The sequence below is a fragment of the Trichosurus vulpecula genome, chromosome 1, assembly GCF_011100635.1.
Source record: "Trichosurus vulpecula isolate mTriVul1 chromosome 1, mTriVul1.pri, whole genome shotgun sequence".
Classification (NCBI taxonomy): domain Eukaryota; kingdom Metazoa; phylum Chordata; class Mammalia; order Diprotodontia; family Phalangeridae; genus Trichosurus; species Trichosurus vulpecula.
Genome location: NC_050573.1, coordinates 99,371,923 through 99,385,403, shown reverse-complemented (window position 1 = coordinate 99,385,403; position 13,481 = coordinate 99,371,923).

Below are 13,481 nucleotides of genomic sequence, written 5' to 3'. Positions count from 1 at the left end.
AAAGAAGACCCCCAAAATACAGAAGAAAATAGCATCTTAAAAACATAGACTAACCCAAACGGCAAAAGAGGTATAAAAAGCCAATGAGGAAACAAATGCCTTAAAAAGCAGAATTGGCCAAATGGAAAAGGATATACAAAAGCTCACTGAAGAAAATAATTCTTTAGCAGGGGCAGAGCCAAGATGGAGGCTAGAAAGCAGGGACTTGCTTAAGCTCTCCCACAAATCCCTCCAAACACCTGTAAAAAATGGTTCTGACAAATTCTAGAGCTGCAGAACCCACAAAGTAGCAGAGGGAAACAGGTCTCCAGCCCAGGAGAGCCTGAATAGTGACTAGGAAGGATCTATTGCACGGTGCTGACAGTGGAGGGCAGCCCAGCATGGGCCATACCAAGACAGACCAGGCCAGCTGGAACAGGCCATGAAACAGTGAGCTATGGCAGTTACCAGATTTCTCAACCCACAAACCCCAAAGAGCAGGTTAGGGGGAAACTGTGGCATTGAGTTCAGAGTGGTCTGGCTGCCAGCTCTGGGGGTGGCGGAAGTGGTGCAGCAGTGGTGGTAGCAGCAGCAGGAAGGGCCTGAGGCTGCTTCCAGAGCACCAGCATCAGCTGCTTCCTGAGTCCCTGGCTCACACGGTGGGAGGAATATAGCAGCAGATCAGAGTGGGAGTACAAGGAGTGCTTTGTGGGCACAAAGGCAGATTCTCTTGCTGTGCCCTGCTTGGATCTGGATTGAGGTACTGGTTGGCAGTTCTTGGGGGAGAAGGACCACTGCTGTGACAGAATCTGGGGTGATGGTAAAGTAGAAGTAACTCTGAAAACAGCAGTGCTTAGACTTTAAAGCTTGGGACAAAGTACTCTCTACTCTACAAGCAGTCATACCCTGACAAAAAGCTCAAGGGTCAAGTAGTTGGCTGGGAACATGAACAGGCAGAGAAAACAAACTCTGACTCAAACTCAAACTCTAGATTCCTTTTTAGGTGACAAAGAAGACCAGAGCATACAGCTAGAAGTCAACGAAATCAAAGAGCCTGCATCAAAAGCCTCCAAGAAAAATATAAAATGGACTCAGGCCATGGGAGAACTCAAGAAGGATCTGGAAAAGCAAGTAAGAGACGTAGAGGAAAAATTGGGAAGAGAAATGAGGGTGATGCAAGAAAACCATGAAAAACAAGTCAATGACTGGCTAAAGGAGACCCAAAAAATACTGAAGAAAATAACACCTTAAAGAATAGACTAATCCAAATGTCGAAAGAGCTCCAAAAAGCCAATGAGGAGAAGAATGCCTTGAAAGGCAGAATTACCCAAATGGAAAAGGAGGTCCAAAAGACCACTGAAGAAAATACCACCTTAAAAATGAGACAGGAGCAAGTGGAAGCTAGTGACTTTATGAGAAATCAAGATATTATAAAACAGAACCAAAGGAATGAAAAATGAAAGACAATGTGAAATTTCTCATTGGAAAAACCACTGACTTGGAGCATCGATCCAGGAGAGATAATTTAAAAATTATTAGACTGCCTGAAAGCCATGACCAAAAAAAGAGCCTAGACATCACATTTCAAGAAATTATCAAGGAAACCTGTCCTGATATTCTAGAACCAGAGGTCACAAAAGAAATTGAAAGAATCCACTGATAGCCCCTTGAAAGAGATCCCAAGAGGAAAACTCCTAGGAATATTGTAGCCAAATTTGAGAGTTCCCAGGTCAAGGAGAAAATATTGTAAGCAGCCAGAAAGAAACAATTTAAGTATTGTGGAAACCCAATCAGGATGACACAACATCTAGCAGGTTTTACATTAAGGGATCGAAGGACTTGGAATATGGTATTCTGGGGGTCAAAGGAGCTAGGATTAAAACCAAGAATCACCTATCCAGCAAAGCTGAGTATAATACGTCAGGTGAAAAAGATGGATATTCAGTGAAATAGAGGACTTTCAAGCATTCTTGATGTAAAGACAAAAGCTGAATAGAATATTTGATTTTCATATAACAAGAATCAAGAGAAGCATAAAATGTAAACAGCAAAGATAAATCATAAAGGAGATATTAAAGTTGAACTCTTTTCATTCCTATTTGCAAAGATGATATTTGTAGCTCATGAGACCTTTCTCAGTATTAGGGTAGTTGAGAGGAATATACATATAGACTGAGGGCACAGGGTGAGTTGAATATGAAGGGATGATATCTAAAAAATAAAATTAATGGGTGGGAGAGGAATATATTAGAAGAAGGAGAAAGTGAGAGAGAGAATGGGATAAATTATCTCACATTAAAGAGGTAAGAAAAAGCTTTTACAATGGAGGGGAAGATGGGGGAGGTGAAAGGGAATGAGTGAACCTTAATCTCATCAGATTTGGCTTAAGGAGGGAATAACATACACACTCAATTGGATATCTTACTCTACAGGAAAGTAGGGGGGAAAGGGGATAGGGGGGGTAGAAGGGAGGGGAGACTGGGGGAAGAGGTAATCAGAATGCATGCCATCTTGGGGTGGGGGAAAGGGGAGAGATGAGGAGAAAGTTTGGAACTCAAAATCTTGTGGAAATAAATATTGAAAACAAAAAATTAATAAATTTATAATTTTTTAAAAAGTGAATACTAAAAATTTTCTTGATATGTAATTGGGGAAAAATAAAATGCTATTTAAAAGGAAATTTTTAAAAATTCCTTTGCTTCCTAGATAATCAACCCCCTCAATTCCCATGAGCTGCACTTTATTCAGGGGTATGCTGGAGCCAGCTTATAACTTGCTGATTGTTAAATTTTCACTCTGACCATTCATACCCCAGAACTTGGCCAATGTTATCAAATAAAGCTTGGCTTATTGTTTTATTGATTGTTTAGGCTTAAGAAATAAATTGAAAAATATTAATAATGCATATTAAACTTAAAAATGTTTTGTGCAAAAAAAGAAACCAAAGTCAAAAGAATGAAAAAATGGAAGAAAATGTGAAATATCTCATTGGGAAAAACAATTGACCAGAAAAATAGACTGAAGAGTGATAATTTAAGAATCATTGGACTACCTGAAATCAAAAACAGAATCTAGAAATCATATTACAAGAAATTATCAAAGAATACAGCCCTGATATCTTAGATCTAGAGAGTAAAATAGAAATTGAAAGAATCTGTCAATCACCTCCTGAAAGAGATCCCAAAATGAAATCTCTAAGAAATATTATATTCAAATTCCAGAGCTCTCAGTTCATGGAGAAAGTATTGCAGCAGCTAGAATGAAATAATTCAAATACTATCAGCCACAGTCAGATCATACAAGATTTAGCAGCTTCTATGTTAAAGGATAGAAGGGTTTGGAACATGGTATTCTAGAGGTCAAGGAAGCTAGGATTACAACCAGAATCACCTACCCAGCAATCCTGGATATAATCCTTCAGGAAAAAATGAATATTTAATGAAATAGAGGATCTTCAAGCATTCCTGATGAAAATAACAGAGCTGAATAGAAGATCTGACATTCAAACTGAAGACTGAAATGAAGCATAAAGAGGCAAATATGAAAGAGTAATCATAAGGGACTCAGTGGAGTCAAATTGTTTTTTTTTTATTTTCCTATATGGGAAGATGATATATGTAACTCCTAAGAACTTTATCATTACTTGGTCAATTAGAAGGAGTCTGCATAGACAGAGGTCATGGTTGACAGTCAATTATGTTGGGATGATAGCCAAAAAATGAAGGGGCAAGAAAGAGGGATGCACTGATAGAAGTGGGGAGGGAGAGGTAGAATGGGGCAAATTTTCTCACATCAAGGAGGCACGCAAGGAATAGCTTTTATCGTGTGGGGGGGATGGGAGGGAGTGGACAGTGCTTGAACCTTATTCTCATTGGAAATGGTACAAAGAGGATTGAATATGTATACCTACACAGTTTCATTTATTTCATTTATAAAAACACAGGTGGAACTATATGAATTGATGCAAAGTGAAGTGAGAAGAAATGGGAGATGACTGTACACAGTAACTGCAATATTATAATGATGCTCAACAGTGAAAAACCTGGCTACTCTGATCAATACAGTAACATCATGACGAAAAAATATTTCCCACCTCCAGAGGGAGAACTGATGAACTCTGAGTGCAAACTGAAGTATAATTTTCACACTTTGCTTTTTAATGAAATGGCTAATATGAACATATGTTTTTCATGGTTTCACATGTATAATTGATATTTTGTTTGCTAGTAGGTGGGGGAGGGTGGGAGGGAGAGAGAGAATCTGGAACTCAAAATTTAAAAAGAAAAGAATGTTAAATTTTTTTAACAAAAAGGGAGCACTACAATTGCTTCTGAATGTGTCAATTGACTGACATATGACTCCACTCACCATCCCTGTGACTTTCCAGACCAAAACCCCCTTTTCCTGGTCACTCATCATGCATATGAGTTGTCTCATGCTTTTGGAATATAAGTTCCTTGTATTACTGTCCCTCTTTTATAATTGCACCCCTAGCACTTTGTACATGGTGCTTAATAATTTATTATTATTATTATTATTATTCATTCATTCATTCAAGGCTCATTTATTAGCTTTGTGGCCTTGGCTAAATCATTTCCCGTCTTTACAACTCACATTTTATAAGTTCATCTGTGTTGAGCTAGCAGGGACCTCAGAGGTCATTTAGTCTACCATGTCTCCCCACATTTTTGCTAACAGATGAAGACATCGAGGACTAGAGAGGTTAAGTGATAGCCCAAGCTGTAGTAGTAATTTAGATTTGAAGATCTTTCCCACCCATTAATAGACCATGTGATCTGCTTATGTCACAGGAAGCCTAAGTCACATGTGGTGGGAGGAGCTTCCTGACAGGAAAAGGAAGTTATGTCATAGGAAATGGAGAGAGAGAGAGAGAGAGAGAGAGAGAGAGAGAGAGAGAGCGAGCAGTTATAACTGCCAATGGCTACTAAGGGCCATCATGATAATTAGAGCTGAACGTGCTGAGTTAGCTGTACTGTGAGTTTGTCTTTGGGAGGACCTCAGCAGGGGGTCGGAGAGGTTTTAGGATGGTGGGGCTCCAGGTTGTGATATTGTGTATTGAATGGTTTACTGCTCTGATAGATTGGATAAATGGCTTGTGGGATATGGTTCTCTGGTGTCTGAATAAATACTTTACTTCTTCTACCTTCTATGTGGAGCTTCTTGTATACTTTGCAATACAGAACTACATGGGCATTTTGACAATTATCATCTACATTGTTATTATTGCCTTACAGATGTACAAGGTCATATAGTTAATATGTAATGGAGCTATGATCTGAAAGCAGTTCTGTTGATTCCAAATCCAATATTTATTTCCATTGCACCATGCTGCCTTTCGAGATCCTCATCAACAAACTAATGGAGCTACTTTCTAAGGTTCCTTTGAGGTCAAATCCCAGCATCTTAAAATTTCAATTAAAACCCAATTGAATCTTTGAGGTCTAACAGGTGGGGATGCTAAGAGACAGCATTTGTTTCATTGGCTCTGGGTAAACTAAATTCTAACTTTTCCATTGACACCCAGCGTAACCTGGTGTATACTCAGGAAAACTGGTTTTATTAATACTGATGAGGCACAACTGGGGAGGCAAATCTACATTCAACAAGAGGTCATATGATGAGTTCCAATGTCGAATCATTGTTTTGGGATTGTGTCTGCTTTTTGGATTCTCCTTGCCATTACTCAATGACAAGTCTTCTGACAGTTGGCCTTCTGTGTAGGCATAAACCTGAATATACTACCACTTTATTTCTTATGTGGAGTTACACAAATCTGATTAGATGAAAAATCCCACCCTCTGTCCTCTGCTATTTCAAATTAATGAAGTGTTCACATTCAGCAGCCGTATTCCCAATGTACCTAATGAGGCTCACAGATGTCCCACAGAACATTCCAGATTATGTCAAGGGAGTCAAATGCTCCAGGGAACCAAAATATAGAGAGCTATATCTGTCTTCAGATGGTTGCCCAATGCCTCCAGTACCTATACTTATCTTGGAAAAACCCCAAGCATAGAATTCCTCAGTCTTCATATATACTATATACCATCTGTTACCTAGCAGGTGTTAGATCTCAACCATAAGGTAAGAGATTATAAAGGTGCAACCTTGCCTGAAACTGCTACATCGACCAGCAGAGGGAAGCCAAGTCTAGGTTGACATGACATCACTACAAGGTGCTAGTTCGAGGGGAGGTGAAGAATAGTGTTGGCAGCTGGGGTAGGACTGAACCAAGTGTTAATACAATCAGTGAGTCAGGGGAATCGAGCAGGAAGGCATCAGCTGCTGCCAGTAGCCCTAATGAGAACATTGACTTCTCTGAAGTTGTCTGCAGACAGCTTATAAAAGCAGGGAAAGCCCAAGTCTCTGGATTGGTGGTCCTTTACTGTGCTTCCTATGGTGACCGCAGAACTAAGCATGTTGGAAAAAAGAACAAATGAACCATGTATGATGTCTACACAGCAAAACAAAGCAGCTCTGGAGAAGGAGTATACATGTTCCTGGGAAGAGCCCCATTTATCAGGCTATGCCTAAGCTATTAGCAAAAAATATTTTTTTTTAAGAAAAGTACACCAAAAGGACTGATAGCTGATGACAGACACTTTCCCAAGAGCAGCAATAGCTGTTTCTTTGACAATGCCTACTGAACCTTTCCTCTTCCTTTGGGTATGTCTCTATCAGAGATTTCAAGGCCCTGGTAATCAGGGGTCCGGAGACCATGCCTTTAAGATCACTAGTATACATCAGTATCATGGGATTGGTCAAGTGCTCAGTGGGACCAAAGGTATGAAGTCCAGGAAGCCAGAAAAATATAGAGACATAGACCCAAATCCTAAAAGTTGGGTGATTCAATCCAGCTTCTTATTTGAACCATGAATTCTCCCTACAATGTTTCCAGCAAAATAGCTCAAAGTCTGGTATGATTTCGTTGTAAGGATATGAAGAAAATATACCTAAAGTGATCTAGATGGAAGAAAGAAAAAACTAAGAGCCAAAAGCAATAATAACAGTAGTTATTATTACTATTAATGATAATAATGATGATATGTTTACATAGTGTTTCATATAGCCAGAGCTGGAGTCATTACTATCTGTCTCCTCACCATGACCCCACCCTCCAACTATCTCTACCCTATCAGAAACTTGGACTCCACCATTGGGTCTGATAGGTGAACTTTTGACTTACTTGGAGGGCGCCTAGGTCTCCATACAGGTCTTAATCATCTCCTCAGCATGCCTCCGTGTGAGTACCTCGCCTTTCCTGAGTATTCTCTCCCTTCTCTGCCCTTCTTTCTTGCTGCCCTTTATATTTATTGCCCCTTTGTCTTCCCTCCATTATGGTGCATTAGAAGGAGTGCTGGGCCCAAGTCAGGAAGACCTGAGTTCAAATCCAACTTCAAGACACTTACTACCTATGTCATCCTGGGTGAATCATTTAAACTCTATCAGCCTCAGTTTCCCTACTTTCCAGGGTTGTTGTGAGGATCAAATGAGATAATAGTGATAAAGTGCTTAGTACAGTGCCTGGCTCACAAGAGGTACTTAATAATTGTTTGTTCCCTTTGACTGAGCAATAGAACTAGGTCTGTATCCCAAAGAGATTTTGTTTTAAAAAGAAAAGGGCCTCCTTGTGCAAAAAAATATTTATAGTAGCTCTTTTTGAAGTAGCTAAGAACTGGAAATTGAAGAGATGTCCATCAACTGGGGAATGATGAAACAAGTTGTGGTACATGATAATAATGGAATATTATTGTGCTATAAGAAATGACAAGCAGAAGGATTTCAGAAAAACCTGGAAAGACTTACATGAACTGATGCAAAGTGAACTGAGCAAGACCAAGAGAACACTGTACACAATAACAGCAATATTATACAATGAAGAACTATGAATGGCAGCATTTTTCAGCAATACGATGATCCAAGGCAACCCCAAAGGACTCATGATGAAAAATGCTATCTGCCTCCAGAGAAAGAACTGATGTTGCCTAAATACAGACTGAAACATACTATTTTTTCTCTCTTTTTCTTTCTTCCTTCCTTCCTTCCTTCCTTCCTTCCTTCCTTCCTTCCTTCCTTCCTTCCTTCCTTCCTTCCTTCCTTCCTTCCTTCTTGTACAAAATGACTAATATGGAAATGTTTTACATGACTGCATGTGTATAACCTATATAAGACTGCTTACCTTCACAGGGAGGGGGGGAGGAAGAAGAGGTTAAAATTTGGAACTCAAAACTTAAAAATAGTTTAAATTGTTTTTCATGTAATTGGGGAAAATAAAATATTTTTAAAGAAAAAAATAATTGCTTATTCCTTTCCCATATGCACATTAGTACACCACTGAGAACAAAGGTACTTAATAAATTATCTATCTACTTATTAATCTATCTATCCATCCATCTCTATCTATCTGTCTGTCTCTACCTAACTTCTATCCATCCATTACAAAGATTTATGGGAATTTTGAGAATGGGTCCCAGCCTGGATGAATTGTAGAACAATAGGCTCAAACAGGAGGCAGAATTTACCATAGTCCTAACCCAGACTGGAATCTTCAAGAACCAATAGCTCTGTAAGCTTGAATCCTGATAACTGGGCTCTAAAATTGAGCCCCTGCTTTTCTAGTCATACAGTTTTGTGATACTCTCTTTAACACTGCTTCCAGTCACATTTCTTTGTACATAACATGCTACAGCATTTGTTTTGTCTCTCCATAGCTCTTTGGGTGACTAGGACTACAACTATTAGGCAGTGAAGGGGGCATGAGCATTCAGAGAGCTCAGTTCAGGGAGGCATGCTTCTCTTCTTCCCCTTGGTGACCGCCAACCCTATACCTCAGTTCATGATTCACCCTAGGCATGGGATGCAACTACCTCTGTGGGACACTTTGAGGGATGAGTCACCCCTCCAAGAATTACTCCACCCACATGAACCTATCCTCCTCACCACTCTCTCCTCTCTCCCACCTCCAATCAACCGCACATAGTTTGGGCTAGTTGTGACTCTGAATGACCCACAATTTTGATGCACTGGAAATTGTAGCATTTTATACTCCATAGCCAACATAACATTCCAGAATTACTGGAAAAAAACATGTATATTAAAAAGATCAACTTTTATTTCAGGAAGAAGTTTGAGGTTGTTGAAAATGTAGCATACTTTGTGAAAAGCAGACAAATCTACACTTCTTCCTATTCAGTTCAGTCCAAAATGGATGCCTGTACAAAATAAATGTACCCGTAAAACAAAGAGACAACAATATAAGTCAATCTATGTTAAGTGCCAATAAGAATTGTACAAACAGTATGTTAGAAGAATTCAGAGAAGGGAAGACTAATTAGGGATTTGGATAGATTGGGGAATATTTCCTGAAGCCACCGTCCAGTAATAGAAAAAGAATAGGGCTAGGAGTTAGTAGACACAGATTTTATTCAGATTTGCCAGTAAGTAACTGTAGGGCTTTAGGCGAGTCATATCCCTTTTCACGGCCTGTCTGGAAAAATGTAGAGGATGGAGTAGCTTCTAAGGTTCAAATGCTGACATTCTGTTTTCTATTTGTCAATATGTACAAATGCAAGATAATTGAATACCCTGGTCAGGAAACCGCCTGCTAAAGCAGCTTTGACTAGTTAATCTATGCAGTGCTATAATTACCTGTGGGTTTATTTCTTAAACTTTCTGTATGATTTTAATTAGGGTCCAAGTTCCTTAACTAGCACAATCTTCTCCTTCCTGTCTAATCATCCCTCTCTTCCCTCCTCCCGCAATACTTTGTACTGTGCGCCACACAAAGCAAATGCTGATTAATGACACACTCAGTGAATTATAGGGGCTAACATTTGTTAACAGTGCAGTTTGGGATTATCTACAACTATCCAGAAAATGAAGGGGTTCCAACAGTCAACCTCTTTCTGTGATAGTCAATCACATTCTGTGATCTAACATTATTTGATTCTACTTTCTGAGGTTTTACAAGATCAGAGTAACAGAAGAGATGACATTTCCATGGTTCATTCACACTGACCTAGCTTCCCAAAGGATGAATAACAAACCACGAATTTAGACTAAATTGGGCCAAACGGGATTTTTCTAATCTATGTGTTAGGGATTATTACATGACAATAATAACCTAGGCAAGAATGTAGGATAATGGTCACCAGTTTTACCTCATCCCACTAATGTTATTAGGTGAAGGACCAGGATAATTTGCATGGCCCTGACAATAATTACCAGGGCCATGATGAGAGTTAAAAATAATTTACTCACCCACCCCAACCAAATATCAAGTGTATCTGAGGAAGTGCCCACTAAGGCACTTCCGCAACAGAGTTAGTCAAATAGGCAAACTTGATTTGAGAGCTTTTGGGGTATTGGTTGGCTATGGTTGAGAATCTGACTCATAAGAAAATTGTAAATAGCACTCTTTGGGAAAGACCTACCTAGCAGGCATAATTCAGCAAACATAAATAAATAAATAAATGAACAAATCAATCAATAAATAAATAGCTGAATGAATGAATGAATATAAATAGAAGAGGACAACAGCAGGTCAGTGGAAAAGCAGCATGTGAAAGCTCAGCAAAGAAAGCAGTCCAGTAGATGACATCAGCAATTCACTGCTTGATGGTTCAGATAAAGTCAGGAATTCTTCCCAGAGATAGCAAGAGATTGTACAGGAGAGTGGAGATACATCTGGGACATAATCATAAAAGCCATAGAAGCCAGAGTTCTGTGGGTTAAACCTGATTTTGTTTCTCACCAGCAGCCTTGGGAATCTGTGGGAAAGTGTGTTTCCAATGGTGAGACTGGGAGTTTCCTTGGTATTTATCTAGTTACTCTATTTAACTGAATTCTTTGCTTTGGGTTGATATATCCTATAATTTGGTCTAGTAAAAGGGAAGTGTCATAAACTATTGGTTATAGATTCTGACCCAAGGCACAACTTGAAACTTGGAGGGGAAGCAGAGAAATTCAGGCTATAATTGGAATAATAATAATCCCATACATTCTTTTTAATACTTTCTAATATAAAATGCCCTTTTGAATATATTATCTTATGATCTCATATGATCCTACATTTAGAGGTAGGAGGAACCTTAGTTATTAACTAGTCTAATTGACCCATTTTACAGGTGAGAAAAACCGAGTTCCAAAGGGGTGTAGATTCCATTGTAACAGGGACGAGATTGAAACCCAGGCACCCAGACTCTTAATATTATGCTCCTTCTGCTATGCCATGATATTAACTTATGACAACTCTGTGAGGGAGACAAGATGGTAATATTATCCCCATTTGATGGCTATTCAAACTGAAGCCCATGGAAGGGAAAAGACTTCCTTAGCATCACTGGGACTATTTATTGGCCAAACCAGGGGTCATCAGATACTCAGTATAGCAGACTCTGCACTCCCCTGACTCTCTCCTTACCCAATGACCCCAAGAAGATATGTGTGCAATTTGCATAAATAACCCTGACATCTCTGTTTGAGTCGCTATAAGGACTGCCAAGTCTGTTCACAAATATTTTCCAAGTTAAAATTTTCAAATGATTAATGCCAGGTTGTCATTTCTTGTTTTTCCCCTCTGTTCTATCTCACTGCCACCCACTCTTGGTGACCCAGATCCTCAGCACCAGGAGTGTCTAACAGTGAGTGGGAAGACTAACCAAGCTGGGGAACACATGGTTGGGGGGAAGAAAGGAAGAGGATCACAAAGGTCTCCAGAAACATTCCCTGGACCGCAGAGGGGCCCTGGCCCACAGTTTGGAAAATATCATAGTAGGCAAACTATTTGAGGAGGGAGTTATCCTTAAAATCCCTGCCCTAAGCTGATCTGTATTAATGGGGGAGAAATAATCAGTTGCCCCTTCAAGTTTTTTTATTTTTCAGGGAGTTATGGAATCATAAAATGCTAGAGATGGAAAGATAAACTAGTCTAATGTTACTTCATATTTTACTGATGAAGACACTGAAGCCTAGAGAAGGAAAATGGCTTGTCCAAAGGCCCCAGTTAGTCATTGGCAAAGGCAGAGGTAGCCTGAGTGCCATCCTGTTGACTTCTGGTCCAGAGTTCTTTTTCACTGAACCACACTGCTTAAATCCTTAGACAGTTATGGGCAGAGATCATGTCTCACATCCTAGAAGACATATGTATGTGTGAGTGTTTACATGTGAGTTTGCATGTATAATTAGGTATATTAGAAAGGTCAACCAGGTACTTTTTAAGTGTATAATGATTGAATAAATGTATGAAATTATTATTCACTTACATAACAAGTATTTGAGGCAGCAAGGCGTCACAATGAATAGAGCACCAGGCCTCAAATTGGGAAGAGTCATCTTCCTTAATTCAAATCTGGCCTCAGAAACTTACTAGCTGTGTGACCCTGGACAAATCACTTAACGCTGCTTGTCTCAATTCTTCATCTTTAAAATGAACTGGGGAAAGAAATGACAAACTGCTCTGATGTCTTTGCCAAGAAAACACCATATGGGGTCATGGAGAGTCAGATACTATTGATACAACTCAAAAACAAAATAAAAACAAGAATTTATTAAACATTTACTATGTGCTAGACATAGTAAGCATGTACTAACTGCTGAGATGCATAGAAAGGTATTCTGCCCTCTAATGTGAGAAACAACATGCAAAACTGTACATAAATCTTAATGAATTTGTAAAACTTATGAAACACCTACAAGGTATAAAGTGCTTGTGGGTTCAAGGAACGTAAAAATGATGCATTAAATCCTGTCTACAATCTCTCTGACAGACAGTTATCCAGCCTTTACCTGGATCCCTCCAGTGATGAGGTGCCTAAGATCTAGCCAAGCACCCCAATTCATTTGGGATCAGTCCTTCTAATTAAGAAGTCAGTATGGTAAGAAGTAAAATGTTTGAATTCAGAAACTCGGATCAAATCCAGCTCTGTCCTTTGCTTCCTCTGTGATCTTGGAGAAGTAATTTAAGCTTGCTGGACCTCAGTTTACTCATCTGTAAAAGCACCAACCTGTTTCTTTCTGTAAAGAATTCTCCTCTCCCTACAATACTCTTAACTGGAGAGTCCAATTAATGTCAAGGGATGTGTTGGTAAACAAAATGGGCTCTTAGCACTCAGTTCAACCAAGTGCCCTTGAAGAGTTTGGCTTTTGTTTCCTTGATTAGATTTGGGAGTCCTTGATGACCTCCTTGCCTCAGGGGAGGGCCTAGTTTATACATGAGTTTGAGTGACATGTTTGGGACATCAGAGGCTTTCAGACCATGTGGGTTTAAGTCTCCTCTTTGTGACGATTTTAGGTCACGTGGGTGAGTCGCATGTGTGACTCACCCTTGACCCTGAAAAAGATATAAAACCAGGAACTGGTTTTCTCTTTTTTGGAGCTCTTACCCACAGCAGTGGTGGTGCATGTGACTCTGGGCCAGTCCTTGTTATGAGCTCCTGGGCTGAACCTAGTTGTTGGTAACTATGAACTGTGTTTTGTCTGTC